The sequence below is a fragment of the Somniosus microcephalus genome, unplaced genomic scaffold, assembly GCF_052327205.1.
Source record: "Somniosus microcephalus isolate GS21.2 unplaced genomic scaffold, FLI_Smic_1.0 unresolved_chr5, whole genome shotgun sequence".
In the NCBI taxonomy this organism is placed as follows: domain Eukaryota; kingdom Metazoa; phylum Chordata; class Chondrichthyes; order Squaliformes; family Somniosidae; genus Somniosus; species Somniosus microcephalus.
The window spans coordinates 33,154,527-33,173,911 of record NW_028225183.1 but is presented as its reverse complement, the minus strand read 5'-3'; positions in this window follow the sequence as shown (position 1 = coordinate 33,173,911).

Here is a 19,385-nt window from a genome sequence, read left to right as displayed (position 1 = left end):
GCCAATCTAAATGTAGCTTCCGGATCCATTCACGTCCTAGCAGTGGTGGTCCTCCATTTGGCAATACATATATATCCATTTCAAGTATTTCCTGACATTTATATGTCACTTTCACCCTTATTTTTCCTTTGGGGTAGACTTTTTGCCCCGTATATATCTTCAAGACAATCTCTGTAGCTTTCAAGGGTATGTGTGAAAATAGCCGCTTGTAGTCTCTTTGATTTATGACTGTTAGAGCTGACCCTGTGTCCAATTCCATTTCCACTTGGACTCCGTCTATCTTGAGTGTAACCCAGATAGTCTGGTGATCCTCCATTTCGGTTACATTATGTAGTTTTAGACAACCCAGCTCCTTGCTTCTGGAGTCTGTGTCACTTTTCTGTTCATCTGAACCGCTGTCCATCACCTGGTGTGCCTTTTTGTACTTCTCCTTTTCTTCCCAGACCTGCAGACTCTTGCTATGTGTCCTGCTTTCCCACACTGTCTGCACACTTGGTCCTTGAACCAACAATCTTTCTGGTCATGTGTTTTTCTGCCGCAGCGATAGCACTTCCCTGTTCCATAGGTCATTTCGTTGGTGCCATATTCTTGCGGTCTCCATTGTATCTCTGCAGTGCCCCTTGCGGCTGCTTCGTCTGATACTGCCATATTGAAAGCTTTGTCCAGCGTAAGGTCCTTTTCTGACAGAAGCCGTTTCTGGGTTCCTTCACTTTGTAGCCCACACACAAACTTGTCCCTTAACGTGTCTGCTAGTCCCGCTCCAAACTGGCAGTATTTCAATAGCTTGTGCAGTTTCGTTAGGTACTCAGCATTGCTTTCATCTTTGTGTTGGTTCCTTTTATGGAACTTAAATTGTTCTGCTATCAGCAGCGGTGTGGGGTTTAAGTGGTCCTGTAGGATTTCTACTATGCTTTCAAAATTCTTGTTTACCGGCTTCTCTGGGGTTATTTGATTTCACAGTAACCCATAAGTTTTTGCACGCATGGAATTTAACAGAACCAATGCTTTATTAGATTCTGGCACTTCATTCGCCCTGCAGTACACCTCAATACGTTGCACATATGTCGCCCAATCTTCGACTTCATTGTCGAATGTAGAGATACTGCCACTCTTCGGCATCCTTGGCTGTGCCTTAACTATCCCTAATGGCGTCTCCTGCGCTTCCCCTTCTTCTCCGCGGCTCAATGGCTCCTCCCACGCTCTCCCTGCTTCTCCGCGGCTCAATGGTGCATCCCGCACTCTCCCTGCTTCTCTGCGCCTCAATGGCATCTCCCCTTGCTTCACCACGCAGTCCCTGATCAGCCCGTGATCCCTGGCTCTGCTCTGCGCATTCTTCTCTTGATATTTGTCGACGCCGCTCAGTCTAGAACCCGGCTGTTCTTACCCTCTCTCTCTCTCCGGCTTGCAGTATTTTTCCTCGACGCTGCTCGGTGATCAACCCCCGGCTGCGCCCTGCTCTCTTCACCCTCTTTCTTACCCCATCGACACTGCCCGGCTCTCTCTCTCTGCCATCGGTCGGCTCCAGCCGCCGCTGCTCGGGAAGTGTCTGCTCTGGACCTGTCGTCAGTCTCTTACTGCTCGTTGTGGCTGGGGAATAAAGCCCGGCTCTCCACAGCCTCCCCAGCGAAGTTGGATCTCTGCCTGACTGCTGGGCAGTTGCTCGTGGTCGACGCTCGTGTTCCTGGACTCGACTATTTTTTTTTGTGTTGCAGGTAGATTCGCATCAACACTCGCCGCCACTGTCAGATCCCTGTTTCAGTGGATAAATAATTACACGGATGCTGCCCATAAACAAATAACAGGTCTCTACTGGAGGAGGGTCATCTCTAGACTGGGGTACAGAGGCATGCGCACAGATTATATACCGGTGTGGTTACTGCCGGTACTACAGTATACAGGAGCTGTAAAAAGTAGTTCTGACTTAAAGCACATACACTACAAGTGGGGAGTTTAATCAGTCTCTGCCTGTCTCTTTTTGGTGAGTAGGCAACAGATGCCAGACATAGAAACATAGAAGAAAGGAGCAGGAGTAGGCCATTCGATCCCTCGGGCCTGCTCCACCATTCAGTGCGGTTATGGCTGATCATCCAAGTTCAGTACCCGGTCCCTGCTTTCTCCCCATACCCCTTGATCCTTAAGAAATATATACAACTCCTTCTTGAATATATTTAATGTATTGGCCTCTACTGCCTTGTGTGGTAGAGAATTCCACAGGTTCACCACTCTCTGGGTGAAGAAATTTCTCCTAATTTCTGTCCTAAAAGGCCTACCCCTTATCCTTAGACTGTGACACATGATTCTGGACTGCCTGACCATCGGGAACTTCCTTCCTGCATCTAGTCTGTCCAGTCCTGTCAGAATTTTATAAGTTTCAATGAGATCCCCTCTCATTCTTCTAAACTCCAACGAGTACAAGCCCAATTGACCCAATCGCTCCTCATTCATCATTCCTGCCATCCCAGGTATCAGTCTGGTGAATCTTCGCTGAACTCCTTCCATGGCAAGTACATCCTCCCTCAGATAAGGCGACCAAAACTGCACACAATACTCAAGATGTGGTCTCACCAAGGCCCTGTACAACTGCAGCAAGACATCCTTGTTCCTGTACTCAAACCCTCTCGCTATCAAGGCCAACATACCATTTGCCTTCTTAACGGCCTGCTGCACCTGCATGCTTACCTTCAGCGACTGGTGCACAAGGACACCCAGACAAGTTCCCGGGCTGGTGAGACTGTCACCCCATGTGTCTGTCTCTGTGACTTGTGCACAGGATCAATCCGCAGTCAGCAAATCCCCCAGCCCTGCCAGTTATATCTGGATCGATGCTGAACCTCTCCGTTTTCGGTCCATTGAATCCGAGTTTAAGCCATGTGTGGTAAACAGAATGTCTCACTATTTCTGTGAATAATACTATATTCTAAAAGCAGGCTAGGATACACACAGACAAACTGTGACACGTTCCTGCCCCTAAATCTCTCTAACTGAGAGTGCCTAGGACGCCTGTATCAGAGTACGAACATTAAGACTGACACCATCTCTCTCTCTCTCTCTCTCTCATTGCTGTCTCCGGGTGTTGAGAATGGAATGCATCAGACACCAGTTGCTCTGTTCAGTTCCTCAGTTTCGGAGTAGTGACAGAGAGAGGCTAGAGGGGCGGTGAGATCATCATTTCTATTTTCATATAAATCAAACATATTTCTGCCTGCAAACAATATAGTACCGTCAAACCAGATATGAGTGAACACAGCCACAGCTGTGATTGGCTCCTGCCCCTGAATCTGGGGAGCAGACACTGTGAGGAACTGCAACTAACCCCAAGAATCGGCAGCACAGGCCGAGCGGAGAGGAAAACCTGTGCTGTGAACTGTAAATCTGGGAACAGATTGTGCTGTGAATGAGCAGAGTGAACATTGTGTCAGCGAGAGTGTGTTAAAGGGACGGGCGGGTTAGACTAATGTCACTGTGTTTGTGTGTCCGCTCTCATTGCCGGATTTCAGAGGCACTCTTGCGTAAAATTCAAAGATTTCCCTGTCATAGGATCGCCCTGCTCCCCTGCTCAGCCCTGCAGTGGGAATTAAACGTGAAGCTTTATTTGATTTCAAATTTCAGCCGGAAAACAGAGAACATGTCGGCGATGGGGTGAGAGAGCGCGATCAGTGCAGCAATGAAGCGGCTTTGAATGGAAATTGCTGCCTTTGATTCTGATGAAATATTCTCGACAGCAAACATCCCGGTCTTTGAGACAGAAAGAGGCCAGTCTGGGAATCTGGAGTGCCCGAGTTTAATTGGAATCGAAGAGTTAATGAGGAGAGAGAAACACGGAGAGGCTGGAGGGGCCGGGAGCTGACAGCAGGATGTCTCCGCCCCGTCCGCTCGCTGCCTTTAAGTTGCTCTGTGCCGCCGCCTCTCGTCTCATTTCTGACCCAGCTCTGACTGTCAGAGAGATTTTCTACAGAGTCGTGGACATGACTGAGACTGCAGCCGCCGAAACGGCTCCTCCTGCCGCCGCCGCTCAAACCAAGTCTCCCAGCAAGACGAAGAAGGCGGCTCCCCGCTCCAAGCCAGCCGGTCCCACGTTGGGCGAGCAGATACTCGAGGTTGTGGCGAGTGGCAGCGATCGCAAGGGGATGTCGCTAGCCACGGTAAAGAAGGCTCTGGCTGCCAACGGCGTCGATGTGCTGAAGTTAAGTTCCCAGATCAGGTTAAGTATCAAGAGGAAAGTGGAAAACGGCTCCCTGGAGCAGACCAAGGGCACGGGCGCCTCGGGTTCCTTCAGGCTTGCTAAGAAGGAATCCCAGCGGAAAGAGGGAAAGAAGGTGAAGAAACCGGCAACCAAGAAATCTCCAGCCAAGAAACCAGCAGCCAGGAAATCTCCAGCCAAGAAACCAGCAGCCAAGAAAACGAGCACCAAGAAGGCAGCAACGTCAAAAAAGACAGTGAAAGCGGCGGCTGGGAAGAAGGCGGCGGTGAAGAAGCCCAAGAGCCCCAAGAAGGCCACAGGCGGAATGGTGAAGGCGGCCAAGAAGTTGGAAAAACCGAAGGCCAAGCCCAAATCAGCAAAGTCTCCCAAAGCAGCGAGCAAAAGAAAGTAAAAAGGACAACTTGTAAACATCTGAACCCAAAGGCTCTTTTCAGGGCCACCACGTCTTTCCAAAAAGAGCTGATCGCGGAATCTGATGATCCATGTCCCGGAGCCGGGCTCAGATTCCAGATTGAAATCATTTCAAATGAACCTCGGCTTCCTGGTGACTCGCTGACATTCGCTGCACCCACCCCTCCCCCACAGAGAGAATGGGATGTCCGGGCCGGGCCTCACTCTAACTGGGGGGTGTTCGGCTCCAGTCTCAGTTCAGGGTCATTTTCAGTTCACAGGTTCAGGGTGAGAGTCTCTGTGAGACTCTGACACTGGCGGAGATACCCCGCATCACAACTCGTACCCCAACACATGAGATTCTCCAAATCAGCTGGAATAAGGTGTTTGTAAACTGCTGAACCCGTCTGTGTGGGGAAGTGTGGGGAGATGGAATAAGGTCCGAGATTGACATGGAAGGAGACGGGTCGACTTGTGATAGAAGGTACTGTATATAGGCGGGACTATTACTGATTGTTAATTGTAACAGGACCTTATTTAAAAGATTCTGGTTTCAGGAAACCCTTGAATATGAAGTCCGAGTCTGTAAGGGTTTGTGCGGAGCGCTGTGCTTCTGTTCTACTGTCGATAAACGGTTTGAAATTGGCGGTTACAGAAAGCTGGAGGTGGAGCTGGAAGATCAGAGGCCGCTCTCTGCTCTGTCTGTCACTCTTGAAATTGTCTCCTCCCTTCCCGCTCTCTCTGTTTAATCTCTCACTCTGTCTCCTCCCCTCCCCGCCTCTCTTACTCTGCACTTTCTCAGTCAGGTCGGAGTCGGCTGTATATAAGAGCAGCCAGAAACAGTTCGTTTCTCATTCAGCAGAAGTTTGACTGAAGAATCATCATGACTGGACGAGGTAAAGGAGGCAAAGGACTTGGCAAAGGCGGAGCCAAGCGCCACCGTAAAGTGCTCCGTGACAACATCCAGGGCATCACCAAACCAGCCATCCGCCGCCTGGCTCGCCGTGGCGGTGTCAAGCGAATCTCGGGTCTGATCTACGTTCAGCAATCTAAAATGTGCCGAGTATCAGATCGCTGACTGCACAGTTACCCAATGACAGATTATTGGCCAAGCCCTTCTCACAGGCTCCACGGGGACAGAGAGAAGCGACTGAATTCTGATCCTCTCCCCTGAAAGCGGCGGCTAACGTCACAATGGGACGGGCGGGGGGAAATTCTGAATGGGCTGGAGAGGAGAGGGAGAGGAATCGAGTGGAAGAGCGGGAGATTGGCGCGGGTCCCTTTCCCCGCTCCTGTCAGCATCAACAGCCCAGGGTGCGGGCAATGGGAAGGGCCCTAAAGCACCAAGCCCAGGAAGGAACATTTAAAACCTTCAATGATTCTGGCAATGATCGTCTCAATATGTGCAGAATAAAATCGATTTGTCTCAAAACGGTTATTTCCTGCACTAAATTTGGCGGACTTTTTGAAATGGGCGATTAATCACAGTTCAGCCAATCGGGGCCTGAGTTTCCAGCGTTTCATTGATTGGTCAGAGATGGGTTTGAAGTGGGTGGGCGCCGGTCTCCAGCCAATCAGTGCTCGGGGCGGTCCCTCACTGAGTATAACAAGGCGGACACACAGCAGACTCCGCATTAACAGTCCGTGTGTTCCAGATTGTGTTGAGATCAGTTCAGAAAATGGCCAGAACCAAGCAGACAGCGCGCAAATCAACCGGAGGGAAAGCTCCTCGCAAACAGTTGGCGACCAAAGCGGCCCGGAAGAGCGCTCCAGCCACGGGCGGAGTGAAGAAACCCCATCGCTACAGACCCGGCACTGTGGCTCTGAGGGAGATCCGCCGCTACCAGAAATCCACCGAGCTGCTGATCCGCAAACTGCCCTTCCAGCGCCTGGTGCGGGAGATCGCTCAGGACTTCAAGACCGACCTGCGCTTCCAGAGCTCGGCCATCATGGCCCTGCAGGAGGCCAGCGAGGCTTACCTGGTGGGGCTCTTTGAGGACACCAACCTGTGCGCCATCCACGCCAAGCGAGTCACCATCATGCCCAAAGACATCCAGCTGGCCCGCCGCATCCGCGGGGAGCGCGCCTAAACTCACCCTGCCCGGCTCCAGGCTTTAGCACCAAATACAACAACGGCTCTTTTAAGAGCCACCAAATCAGCAAAGGAAAGAGCTGCGATCGCCCCAAGGCAAATTGGACTGCACACACCGTGCTGCCCTTGCATTGTTAATGTAATTGAGATTTATAAAGTGGGGGCAGTGAATGTCTGGGTATGGTCTAGGTTTAAATGTGAGTGATCTGCCCAGTAAACTGACTGCACCCGCCCAGTAGGAAACTATAAGTGGGAGCACTGATCCAACTCCACATACCGGGATTGATCATCGAGAGAGAACGAGGTGCCTGAAGTCTGAAGCTCACTTTTAAAATCAACTCTTACTGCGGGGAGAGGTAGTTACTATTTGGAATATTTTATATTAACCAGAGCTGTAATTCTGGTTCGATGTTCTCGTTGATGATCTCGTTGAATGGCGGAGCAGTCTCGAAGGGCCGAATGGCCTACTCCTGCTCCTATCTTCTATGTTTCTATGTCTGCAAATTAAAAGGGGAAACGTTAGTATGGATCAATGTGCTCAGGATGTATATGGAATTATTGGCCCAATAAGGAACGGTTCGCCCATCAACCGCTCACTGGCTTAATAATCGCTTCTTAACATGCGTTCATATTCGGCTCTCCCAATGTGTTTAATTAGGGCCGGTCTCACGTTAAGTTTCCGTGTGTTTTGTTTTTCTCTGAAGCCAGCCCCCCTCTGTATTGAATCGCTGATCTGAATATTCGGTAACAACAAACCCACTGTAATGTTTGTGGATTTACAGTTCCAGATGTCCTGTTCGTAACCGAGAATGGCTGAACAGTAAACAACCCTTTCACAGATAAAGTGGGTGGCTCTGAAAAGAGCCTTTGGGTTATTAGATTGAATCTTGTCCAGTTTACTTGCTCTTGGAGCTGGCAGTGCTGGTTTTCTTGGGCAGCAGCACCGCCTGGATATTAGGCAGCACCCCGCCCTGAGCGATGGTCACCTTTCCCAGCAGCTTGTTGAGCTCCTCGTCGTTGCGGATGGCCAGCTGCAGGTGTCTGGGGATGATGCGGGTCTTCTTGTTGTCGCGGGCCGCGTTACCGGCCAGCTCCAGGATTTCAGCGGTCAGATACTCGAGCACAGCAGCCATGTAGACCGGGGCTCCGGCACCCACACGCTGAGCGTAGTTGCCCTTTCGCAGGAGCCTGTGAACACGGCCCACAGGGAACTGCAGTCCGGCCCGGGATGAACGGGATTTGGCCTTGGCCCGAGCTTTACCGCCGGTTTTTCCTCTTCCAGACATTTCCACAATTCACTCGTTGAAAGAAATAATGATAAACTCCGCCCACATCTGCCCTACTTATACCTTCTGGAGGAATGAAAAGAGCGAACTTGTGATTGGTCGCTCTATGGGGAATTTCATTGGTGTTTTCCGGTGACCAATCACAGTCTGTTTTTCCCGCCAATGGCAAGGGTGCGGAAATAACTGTCCTCAACAGTCAGACCGCCAACGATTTTTAATTTCAAAAAGCCCGCCAATATTTTCCTAAACCAGCGAATTAAGTTAATAAATGAACTATTCCCCAAAGATTTCCGGACAGTTTTTTATTCCTTTTGTCTTATTCCATCTCTCCCTTGCAAATTCTAGGCTGTTACAATTGGGATTAATTTCGGGTTCAATTTCAAACTGTATCGGGCGGGATTAAATCACCATTGATTCTGTAACGGGACACATTCCAGCTCAATCTGTGTAAAAGTGAGGATTCACAGATTATCGATCGATCCTTTGCACAGGCGCTGCTGCGGGAGTGAAACCAGATCTGGGAGTCCTGCTGTGAGAAGAGAGGGACAGAGTGTTCAAACTGACCGCGTTCTGGTCTCTAAGAAACCCCATTCTGGGTTGTTAGATTACAGGAATTCTCGGGTTAATTAAAGGATTGACTCCCAACTGGCATTGAAAAAAATGAAAATGTTTTTGCAGAGATTGAGGGGAATGAAATCCGAGTCTCATCTCGAAAACAAGCTTTTAATTCGTCGGAAGGCGCTGCAAGTGAACGGGTCTGAGAACAAAGGGAAAGCGATCAGGGACCGTGTTTGTAGTTTACTGGACGGGAAATACAACAACGACGCTAAGGTCGATCTGGGCAGTGAATCTGCTTATCTGAAAATTCAAACTCAAATCTAAAGTTGGAACTTCAAACGTTCTCAAACACACTTGTTAAGGAGAAACATTACAGTAAATTGATTCCAAAGTGAGATGCGTTTGTGTAGATCTTTCAGAGAGATTGTGGGTGGCTCTTAAAAGAGCCTTTGTTTTTTGGGTTTCTTCTTTCAGGACAGCGTGGAGTTTTACTTGGAGCTGGTGTATTTGGTCACCGCCTTTGTCCCTTCTGACACGGCGTGCTTGGCCAGCTCCCCGGGCAGCAGCAGGCGCACGGCGGTCTGGATCTCCCGGGAGCTGATGGTGTGCCGCTTGTTGTAATGGGCCAGGCGGGAAGCCTCACCCGCGATACGCTCGAAAATATCGTTCACAAACGAGTTCATGACGCCCATGGCCTTGGAGGAGATGCCGGTGTCAGGGTGAACCTGCTTCATCACTTTGTAGATGTAGATGGAGTAACTCTCCCTCCTCGACTTTCTACGCTTCTTGCCGCCCTTCGCTGCCGGTTTAGTGACAGGTTTCTTGGCGCCCTTCTTGGCAACTGGTTTCTTTTCGTCAACCATTCTCAAAGTCGATTTCAAATACAAATATGACGCAATCCCGCTCCGCGCTCGGCTTAAATAGGCTGCCCCCACAACCCTATGCTAATGAAGGATGGGTGAAGGCAATGATTGTCATTGGCTGCTTAGGAATGCTGTCAATTTCCATTGTTCTGCAGGTCTCTGATTGGCTTCTTTATTTATCCAATCAGATTGAGTTTTTATCACCAGCACGCCCCCTGCAGTCAGAAAGGTCATTGCAAGAGCAGAGGAAGCTTCATCTTCCCATTAACCAAATCCCAGACCATTATCCGTGGTCCCAAGCGCTTCTTCCGGACGTGACAGCAATTCATTGTACTTCCTTCAACCAGTGCACTATATTCACGCCTTGCGGTGTGGTCTCCGCCACTTTAGTTCAGTATCTGCCAGTCTCTAGTACTGTGAATGTGTGTATTGGAATAGTTCTGTATTATTCATTCTCTGGTGATTTATGTAAATGTGGGAATCATTCTCAATCTCAGTCTCTGTTACAGTATGTGAGTGTGGGACCCATTTGTTTCCTGTCCGTCACTGATACCTTGTGTCAGTGCGGGATTCCATCTGTTACGGTCAGAATCTGGTACCATGTGTCAGTGTTGGAATTCATTTGGAATCAGTCATTCTCTGGTAGTGTACGAGTGTGTGACATTAATTCTGTGTCAGTCTGTCACTGGGATGTGCAAGTCTGAGATTCATTCTACATCTGTCATTCACTGGGATGGTGTGCAAGTCTAAGTCTAAGATGTCAGTATCTGGTACTGAGTGTGAGTGTGAGATTCATTCTGTATCTGTCAGTCTTTGGGACTGCATATTAGTGTTGGATTAGAGCTGAACCTGTCTGTCTCTGGTACTGTCTATCAGCGAAGAAATCCGCATGAATCTGCTACTTACTCGGTTTATGAAAGTGCGATTCTTACTGCATCTATCAGACTCCGGCACTGAGATTAATTCCATTTCTGCTGGTATCTGCTACTGTATCTGTGTGTGGGACTGAATCTATCTGTAAATCAATTATACTGCATGTGATCGTGTAGTCATTCTGTATCTGCCGGCCCTCTGATGCTCTGTGTTACTGTAAGATTCAATCTCTGTCTGTCAGCCTCTGTTCTGTAATTGCAAGTTAGAGTAATTATATATCTGACAATCTCTGGTGCTGTATATGAGAGGGAGATTCATTCTGTACCAATCAGTCTTTAATGTGGGGTTAATTTAGTCGCTATCATTTTCTTATGCTGTGAGCGAGTGTGTATTAATTCTGGGTCTATCGCCATCTGATACGCTGTCAGTGTGAGATTCATCCTCTCTCTGCCAATCTGATATACTGTATGTGAGATTGAGATTTATTCTATATCTGTTAGTTGGGGATTTATTCTGTCTCTGTCACTATCTGGTACAGTATGTGAGTGTGTGATTCATGCAATGTATCTGTCAGTCTCCGATACCATATGTGAGCATGAAATTCTATAGCTGTCAGTCTCTGATAATCTGTGTCAGTGTGGGATTGATTCTGTGTTAGTCAGTGTCTGATACTCTATGTGACAGTGAGATATATTCTGTATCTCTCAGTCCATGGTAATATGTTTGAGAGTGAGATTCATTCTGTATCAGTCAGTATTTAATACTCTGTGTCAGAGTGGGGATCATTTTTCTCTATAATTTTCTGGTACTGTATCTGTTTGACTCTGATACTCTGTTAGTGTCAGATTAATTCTGTATCTGTCAGTCTCTGATACTGTATATGAGACTGAGATATATTCAATATCATTCAGTTCTGGCACGGCATATGAATTTTGGAATCATTCTATAACTGCCTGTCTCTGATACAAAATCTACCTAACTGTTACATACAGCACCAGACATTGACAATACAGAATCAATCACACACCGATACACAGTATCAGAGATTGAAGTAACAAGTTATTCTCATTCTCACTCATTACGTGAGACTGACAGATACTGAATGCACCTCATTGTCACATACTGAACCAGAAACTGACAAATCCAGAATTTAACAAACACTGACAAAGTGTATCAAAGTCTAAGAGATAAAGATTGCATATAACAATCACATACAATACCAAAGACAGGCAGTTTCTGGTACGGTATCTTTGATTGGGATGTATTATGCACCTGTGAGTCTGATACTGTATGTGAGATAGAGATTGATTCAGGAACTGTCAATCTCTGGATAACATTTGAGATTCAGATTAAATCTGTATCTGTCAGTCTGGGTAATGTGTGTGACTGAGAATCAATCTGTATGTCCGTCTCTGAAAATTTGTGCTGGTGTGTGATTGATTATGTATTGTTAGTGTCTGGTACTGTAAGTGAAAATGAGGTAGATTTTTTTATCTGTCAGTCCCTGATACTATGTGAGAGAGTGAGATTCATTAATTATCAGTCAGTCTGTTCTACTTTCTGTCAGTGTGAGTATCCTTTTGTCTCGATCATTTAATAAGTTAGTGTTACCGTTTTGAATCTGTATGTGAGAGTTAGATTAATTCAGTATCTCAGTATCTGTCAGTCTCAGGTGTTGTATGAAAGTGCGGGATTCATTCTGTATCTGTCTGTCTCTGATTCCCCGAGTTAGTGTGAAATTAATTATCTCTTTGTCAGTTTATGATTCTGTATGCGAGAGTTAGATTAATTCAGTATCTGTCAGTCTCTGTTGTATGAAAGTGTGGGATTCATTCTGTACCTGTCTGTCTCTGATTCCCTGAGTTCGTGTGAAATTAATTATCTCTTTGTCAGTTTATGATTCTGTATGCGAGAGTTAGATTAATTCAGTATCTGTCACTCTCTGGTGGAGTATCTAATTGTGGGATTCATTCTGTATATTTCAGTCTCAGATGCAGTGTGTGAGAGTTAAATTAATTCTGTACCTCTCATTCTGTATATCTGTCTCTGAAACTCCTGTCATTGTGTGATTGATTCTGTATTTCTCAATGTCTAGTCCTTTATATGACAGTGAGGTAAATTCTCTGTCAGTCTCTGGACTTTGTGTGAGAGTGAGATTCATTCCTAACCAGTCAGTCTTTAATAATCAATGTCTGTGTGGGATTAATTGTGTCTATCATTTTCTGGTATTGCACGTGTATGTGGGATTCATTCTGAGTCTGCCACACTCCGATACTCTGTGTCAGTTTGTAATTCAACCTGCACCTGTCAGTCTCTGGATGGTGAATGTAGGTTTTACTCTGTACCTGTCAGTCTCTGATGAGAGAGTGTGGGTGATACACTGTAACTGGCAGCTTCTGATATGTGAATTTTAGGTTTTACTCTACCAGTCAGTCTCTGGTCTGTGAATGTTGGTTCTATTCTGTACCCATCGATCTCTTGTATGCTATCTGGTTTTATTCAGTACCAGTCAGTTTCCGATAGATTTGTGTGGGTTGTTTTCCTGTACCTATCAGTACCTGGTATATGAGTGGGATTTTGACCTGTAACTGTAAGATTTTGATATGTGAGTGAGGTTTTGTCCTGTACTTGCCAGTTACTGATCTGTGAGTTGGTTTGTGCTGAACATGTCAATTTCTGGAATGTGAATAGGATATTGTACTGTACCTGTAATTTTCTTGTCTGTAAGTTGGGTATAGCCCTGTCCCTGCCAGTTTCTGGAATATGACTGGAATTTTGACTTGTTTCTGTCAGTTTCTGGTATGTAAGTGGAATTTTGCCTGCACCTGTTAGTTTCTGGTATGTGGGTTGTGTTTTGTCCTGATCCCGTCTGTTTCTGGTACGTGCATGGGGTTTTGTCCTGTACCTCTCAATTTCTGCTATGTGATTGGAGTTTTACCTGTTAATGTCAGTTTCTTGTATGTGAGTGTGAATTTGTCCTTTACCTATCAGTTCCTGGTATGTGAGTGCGGTTTTGACCTGTAACTGCAAGTTTTTGATGTGTGAGTGGGGTTTTGTCCTGTACTTGCCTGTTACTGATATGTGATTGTGTTTGTGCTCTACCTTTCAGTATCTGGTATGTGAAAAGGTTTTTGTCCTGTACATGTCATTTACTTGTCTGTAAGTGGGCTTCTGACTTGTAATGTGTGGGATTTTGTCCTGTTCCTGTCAGTTTCTGTTATGTGAGTGGAGTTTTGTTTTGTACCTGTCAGCTTCTGGAATGTGAGTGAGGTTTTTTCCTATTCCTGACAGTTTCCCTTATGTTATTTGTGATTTTTCCTGTACCTGTAATGTTCTGGTATATAAGTGTGTTTTTTTACTGTTCCTGCCAGTTTCTGGTGTGTGAGTGGTGGGTTTGTCCTGTACTTGTAAGTTTCTGGTATGTGATTGTGATTTTGTCCTGTACCTGTCAGTTTCTCATGGGTCAGCAGGGGTCTGTCTGTACCCATCAGTTTCTGGTACGTGATTGGGGCTTTGTCCTATACCTATCAGTTAGTGGGGCTATGTCCTATACGTATCAGTTTCTGTTATGTGTGTGTCGTTTTCTCCTGTATCTGTCAAGCTTCTGGTATGTGAGTGGGGTATTGTCCTGTACCTGTCAGCTTCTGGTACGTGACTGGGATTTTGCCCTGTACCTGTTAGTTTCTGCTTTGTAAGTGGGATTTTGCCTGTACCTTTCAGTTTCTGTTATGTGAGTTGTGTTTTGTCCTGAACCTGTCTGTTTCTGGTACGTGAATGGGGTTTTGTCCCATACCTGTCAGTTTCCAGTACGTGAGTGGGCTTTTGTCCTTTACCTGTCAGTTTCTGTTATGTGAGTGATGTTTTGTCCTGTACCTGTCAGGTTCTGCTATGTGAATGTGGTGTTGTCTGGTACCTGTCAGTTTCTGATAATTGAGTGTGGTTTAGTCCTCTACCTCTCAGTTTCAGGTAGTTGAGTGGGGCTTTGTCCTGTATCTATCAGTTCCTGGTATGTGAGTTGGGCATTGTCCTGTACCTGGCTGTTTCTGGTATGTGAGTGTGGTTTTCGCATGTACCTGTCAGTTTCAGATATAAGAGTGGAGTTTTGTCTTCTACCTTTGAGTAATTGGTATGTGAGTTGGTTTTTTGTCCTGTATGTAACAGTTTCTGGTATGAGAGTGGGGCTTTGCCCTGTACTTGTCATTTTCTGGTGTGAGAGTGAGGTTTTGTCCTTTAACTCTCAGTTTCTGGTATGTGAGTGGGTCTTTGTTCTGCACTTGTCAATATCTGATATGTGAGAGTGGTTTTGCCCTGTACCTTTCAGATTCTGATATGTGTGAGGTATTGTATCCAGTTACTGTCAGTTTCTGGTACCTGAGTGTGGTTTTGTCCTGAACCTATCAGTACCTGGTATATGAGTGGAGCTTTGTCCTGTACCTGTCAGTTTCTTGTATGTGAATGGGCCTTTACCCTGTAACTGTCAGTTTCTGGTATGTGATTGGGCTTTTGTCCTTCACATGTCAGTTTCTGTTATGTGAATGTGGTTTTTTCTTGTTCCTGTCAGCTTCTGGGATGTGTGTGGGGTTTTTTTCCTGTACCAGTCCATTTCTGATATGAAAGTGGGGTTTTGTCCTTTAACTCTCAATTTCTGTTATGAGAGTGTGGTTTAGTCCTCTACTTGTCAGTTTCTGGTATGTGAGTGGGGTTTTGTGCTGCAGTTGTCACTTTCTGGTATGTGAGTGGAGTTTTATCCTGTACCTCTCAATTTCTGGTATGTGAGTGGGGTTTTGTGCTGTACTTGTCAATTTTTGGTGTGCGTAAGGGTTTGCAAAATCCCTCAGCCCTGAAGATACTGGAGATATTAATCCACTTCGTGGATGGAGACTGTGCGTGATTTTAAATTGTCTCTGGGTTGGACAATGTTTTAAAACGTGCCCAGAACCGCAAAAGGCTGCTTTGAGATGGGCGGCACGTGGACAACACCGGAATCAAGGAATGTTGTGGAAAAATTTGCACAATTTAAGACAGTACATTTTATTAAAATTTGTACCCTTGAGTTCGGTAAATTGGAAAGGGGTTTAAAAATGGCCGTCAGAAAAGCATGTCCAAGGACAAAGAGGATTGGAAGCAGCTCGTGCAGGTCTGTCAAAAGTGGGAGGATCAAGCAGTGGCAGTCAGATTCTGTCAATCAAAAAGGGAGTTTCCCTTCCCTGCGGACAATCGATGTTTGTTTACTGAAACCACTGCCTTGTTGACATATAGGATTATTCACTTAGGCTGCTTTTCGAGTGACCACAAGAGAATCGGTTTCTGTTTACATAGTAATCCAACCCCATTCAAAACCCATCAGGGTAAATGGAGATGGTTCGAAGGCTCAGCACAGACTGTTGAAAAAGACACTCAAACTGAGGAAGGGAACAGTTTAAACTGAATAGATTTCAATCACCCATTACTCGACAATGGGACGGTAGGATCCCTTTGTTTTAGCCCAGAAAACTCCGGATGTGGGCGGGAACATTTCGGCCCCAGAATGAAGACACATTCAAACCACTCCAAGCTTTATTTGAATCACCCATTCCAGACAATGGGAGCAGTTTGGCGACTGGGAAATAGCCCATTTGAATCAGCCAATCATGGCCTTTCTCTTGTGTATTCGAACTTTTCAGCGCGAATTTGCACACAGACATTTTCAGCGCCAAAACAGCAGGAGCTCCCAGGTATTAAGATAGCTTCTCAGAAGCATATCTCTCTCTTATTCCTTGGACTGCAGGTCAGCTCTTCTCGCTCTTACTCTTTGGACCACAGGTGAGCAGGTTTCTGACTCCTCAACAAGGCAATCTAGTAAGGAGTTAGAGGGGTGGTAATTTAAGGGAAATTGCTAAGATTGTAAGACTTACATTGTAGCCATTTATCCCTCGTTTTTGCCGTCTGCCTTCCCCTGTTAAGCAAATTTACATTGATCGTGTGATGTAGTTTCTTTAATCCTTTGATCGTGTGGTGTTGTATTCTTTAGTTAATAAAGTTTGATTTTCTCGCATCGAGACCATTTTGTCCTTTTTTATATATCATTAATTATAAGTTCCTCCAGTCAGAACTGGAAGGGTGGGTTTAGCGATTCGAAACCACTGTTTGGAATTGGTTCACAGTGCAGGCAAAGGCTGCTGGTCAGGTAAATTACCGTAAACCAGGTAAAAGATGCCGCCCTGCAAATGTGAGTGCGATTTTGACGTGTAACTGTAATTTTCTGATTTGTGAGTGGGGTTTTGTCCTGTACCTGTCAGTTTCTGGTATGTGAATGTGGTTTTGACCTGTAACTGTAAGTTTCTGATATGTCAGTGGGGTTTTGTCCTGTACTTGCCTGTTACTGGTATGTGATTCTGCTTGTGCTGTACCTTTTATTATCTGGTATATGAAAAGGTTTTTGTCTTGTACATATCATTTACTTGTCTGTATGTCGGCTTTAGTCTTGTACCTGTCAGTTTCTGCTTTGTAAGTGGGATTTTGGCTGTACCTTTCAGTTTCTTTTATGTGAGTTGTGTTTCATAGAAACATAGAAGATAGGAGCAGGAGTAGGCCATTCAGCCCCTCGAGCCATTCCATGTGAGCATGGCTGAACATCCAAACTCAGTACCCCGTACCTGCCTTCTCCCCATATCCCTTGATAGGTTTAGCTCTAAGTAATATATGTAACTCCTTCTTGAATATATTTAAAGGCTTGGCCTGAAACGCCTTCTGTGGTAGACAATTCCACAGGTTCACCACTCTCTGGGTGAAGAAATTCTTCCTCATCTCTGTCCTAAATGGCTTACCCCTTATCCTTAGACTATGACCCCTGGTTCTGGACTCTCCGACCATCAGGAACATTCTACCTGCATCTAGTTTGTCCAGACATGTCAGAATTTTATAAGTTTCGATGAGATCCCCTCTCATTCTTCTAAACTCCAGCGAGTATAAGCCCAATCGATCCAATCTCTCCTCATACATCATTCCTGCCATCCCAGGGATCAGCCTTGTGAATCTTCACTGAACTCCTTCCATGGTAAGAACATCCTTCCTCAGATAAGGCGAACAAAACTGCACACAGTCCTCAAGGTGTGGCCTCACCAAGGCCCTGTACATCTGCAGCAGGACATCTTTGCTCCTGTACTCAAACCCTTTCACTATGAAGCCAACATACCATTTGCCTTCTTCACCACCTGCTGCACCTGCATGCTTACCTTCAGCGACTGGTGCACAAGGACACCCAGGTCTCGTTGCACTTCCCCTTCTCCCAATCTATTGCCATTCAGATAATAGTCTGCCTTTCTGTTTTTGACACCAAAGTGGATAACCTCGCATTTATCCACATTATATTGCATCTGCCACGCTTCTGCCCAATCGCCCAACCTGTCCAAATCATCCTGGTTGTTTCTCGGTATCCTCCTCGCAGCACACACGCCCACCCAGCTTTGTGTCATCTGCAAATTTGGAGATATTACATCTAGTTCCCTTATCTAGATCATTAATGTATATTGTGAATAGCTGGGGTCCAAGGACCGATCCTTGCGGTACACCACTAGTCACTGCCTGCCACTTGGAAAAAGACCCGTTAATTCCTACTCTCTGCTTTCTGTCCACCAACCAGTTCTCTATCCAAGTCAATACCTTGCCCCCAATCCCATGTGCCTTAACTTTGCATGCTAATCTCTTATGCGGGACCTTATCAAAAGCCTTTTCAAAGTCCAAATACACCACATCTACTGGTTCTCCCTTATCTATTTTCCCAGTTACATCCTCAAAAAATTCCAGTAGATTAGTCAAGCACGATTTATCTTTTGTAAATCCATGTTGACTTTGTCCGATCCTGTCACTGTTTTCCAAGTGCTCAGCTATTACATCCTTCATAATGGACTCTAGCATTTTCCCCACGACCGATGTCAGGCTTCCTGGTCTGTAATTCCCTGCTATCTCTCTACCACCCGTTTTGAATAGTGGGGTAACATTAGCTACCCTCCAATCCACAGGTACTGTTCCAGATTCCAGCGAATTTTGGAATATGATCAGCAATGCATCTACTATTTCTAGGGCCACCTCCTTAAGTACCCTAGGATGTAGATTATCAGGCCCTGGGGATTTATCGGCGTTCAATCCCGTCAATTTCACTAACACCATTTCCCTACAAATACTGATTTCTTTCAGTTCCTCCCTCTCATCAGACCCTATGTTCTCCAACATCTCTGGGAGGTTATTTGTGTCCTCCTTTGTGAAGACAGAACCAAAATATGCATTTAATTGGTCAGCCATTTCTTTGTTCCCCATTATAACTTCCCCTGCTTCTGATTGCAAGGGACCTACACTTGATTTCACTCATCTTTTTCACTTCAAATATCTATAAAAGCTCTTACAGTCAGTTTTTATGTTCCCTACAAGCTTACTTTCATATTCTATTTTCCCCTTCTTAATCAATCCCTTTGTCCTCCTTTGTTGAATCCTAAACTGCTCCCAATCCTCAGGGTTACCGCTTTTTCCAGCCCTCTCCTAGGATCTTATGCTATCCCTAATTTTCCTTGTTAGCCATGGTTGAGCCACCCTTTTTGTTTTATTCTTATCCCAAACTGGGAAGAACAACTTCTGTAGTTCATCCGTGCGGTCTTTTAATGTTTGCCATTGCCTATCCACCGTCAACCCTTTGAGTGACATTCCCCAATCAATCCTACCCAACTCGCACCTCATGCCATCGTAGTTTCCTTTATTTAAATTCAGGACCCTAGTCTCCGAGTCAACTACTTCACTCTCCTTCCTAATGAAGAATTCTATCACATTATGATCGCTCTGACCCAAGGGGCCTCGTACAACAAGATTGCTAATTAATCCTCTCTCATTACATAATACCCAGTCTAAGATGACCTGATCTCTGGTTGGTTCCTCGACATATTGTTCCAGAAAACGATCCCGTAAAATTCGAGGAATTTCTCCTCCACAGTATTTTTACTAATTTGGTTAGCCCAATCTATATATAAATTAAAGTCACCCATGATGACTACTGTGCCCTTACTGCATGCTTCTCTAATTTCCCTTTTAATGCCATCCCCAACCTCCGTATTAATGCTTGGAGGTCAATATACCACTCCCACTAACGTTTTCTG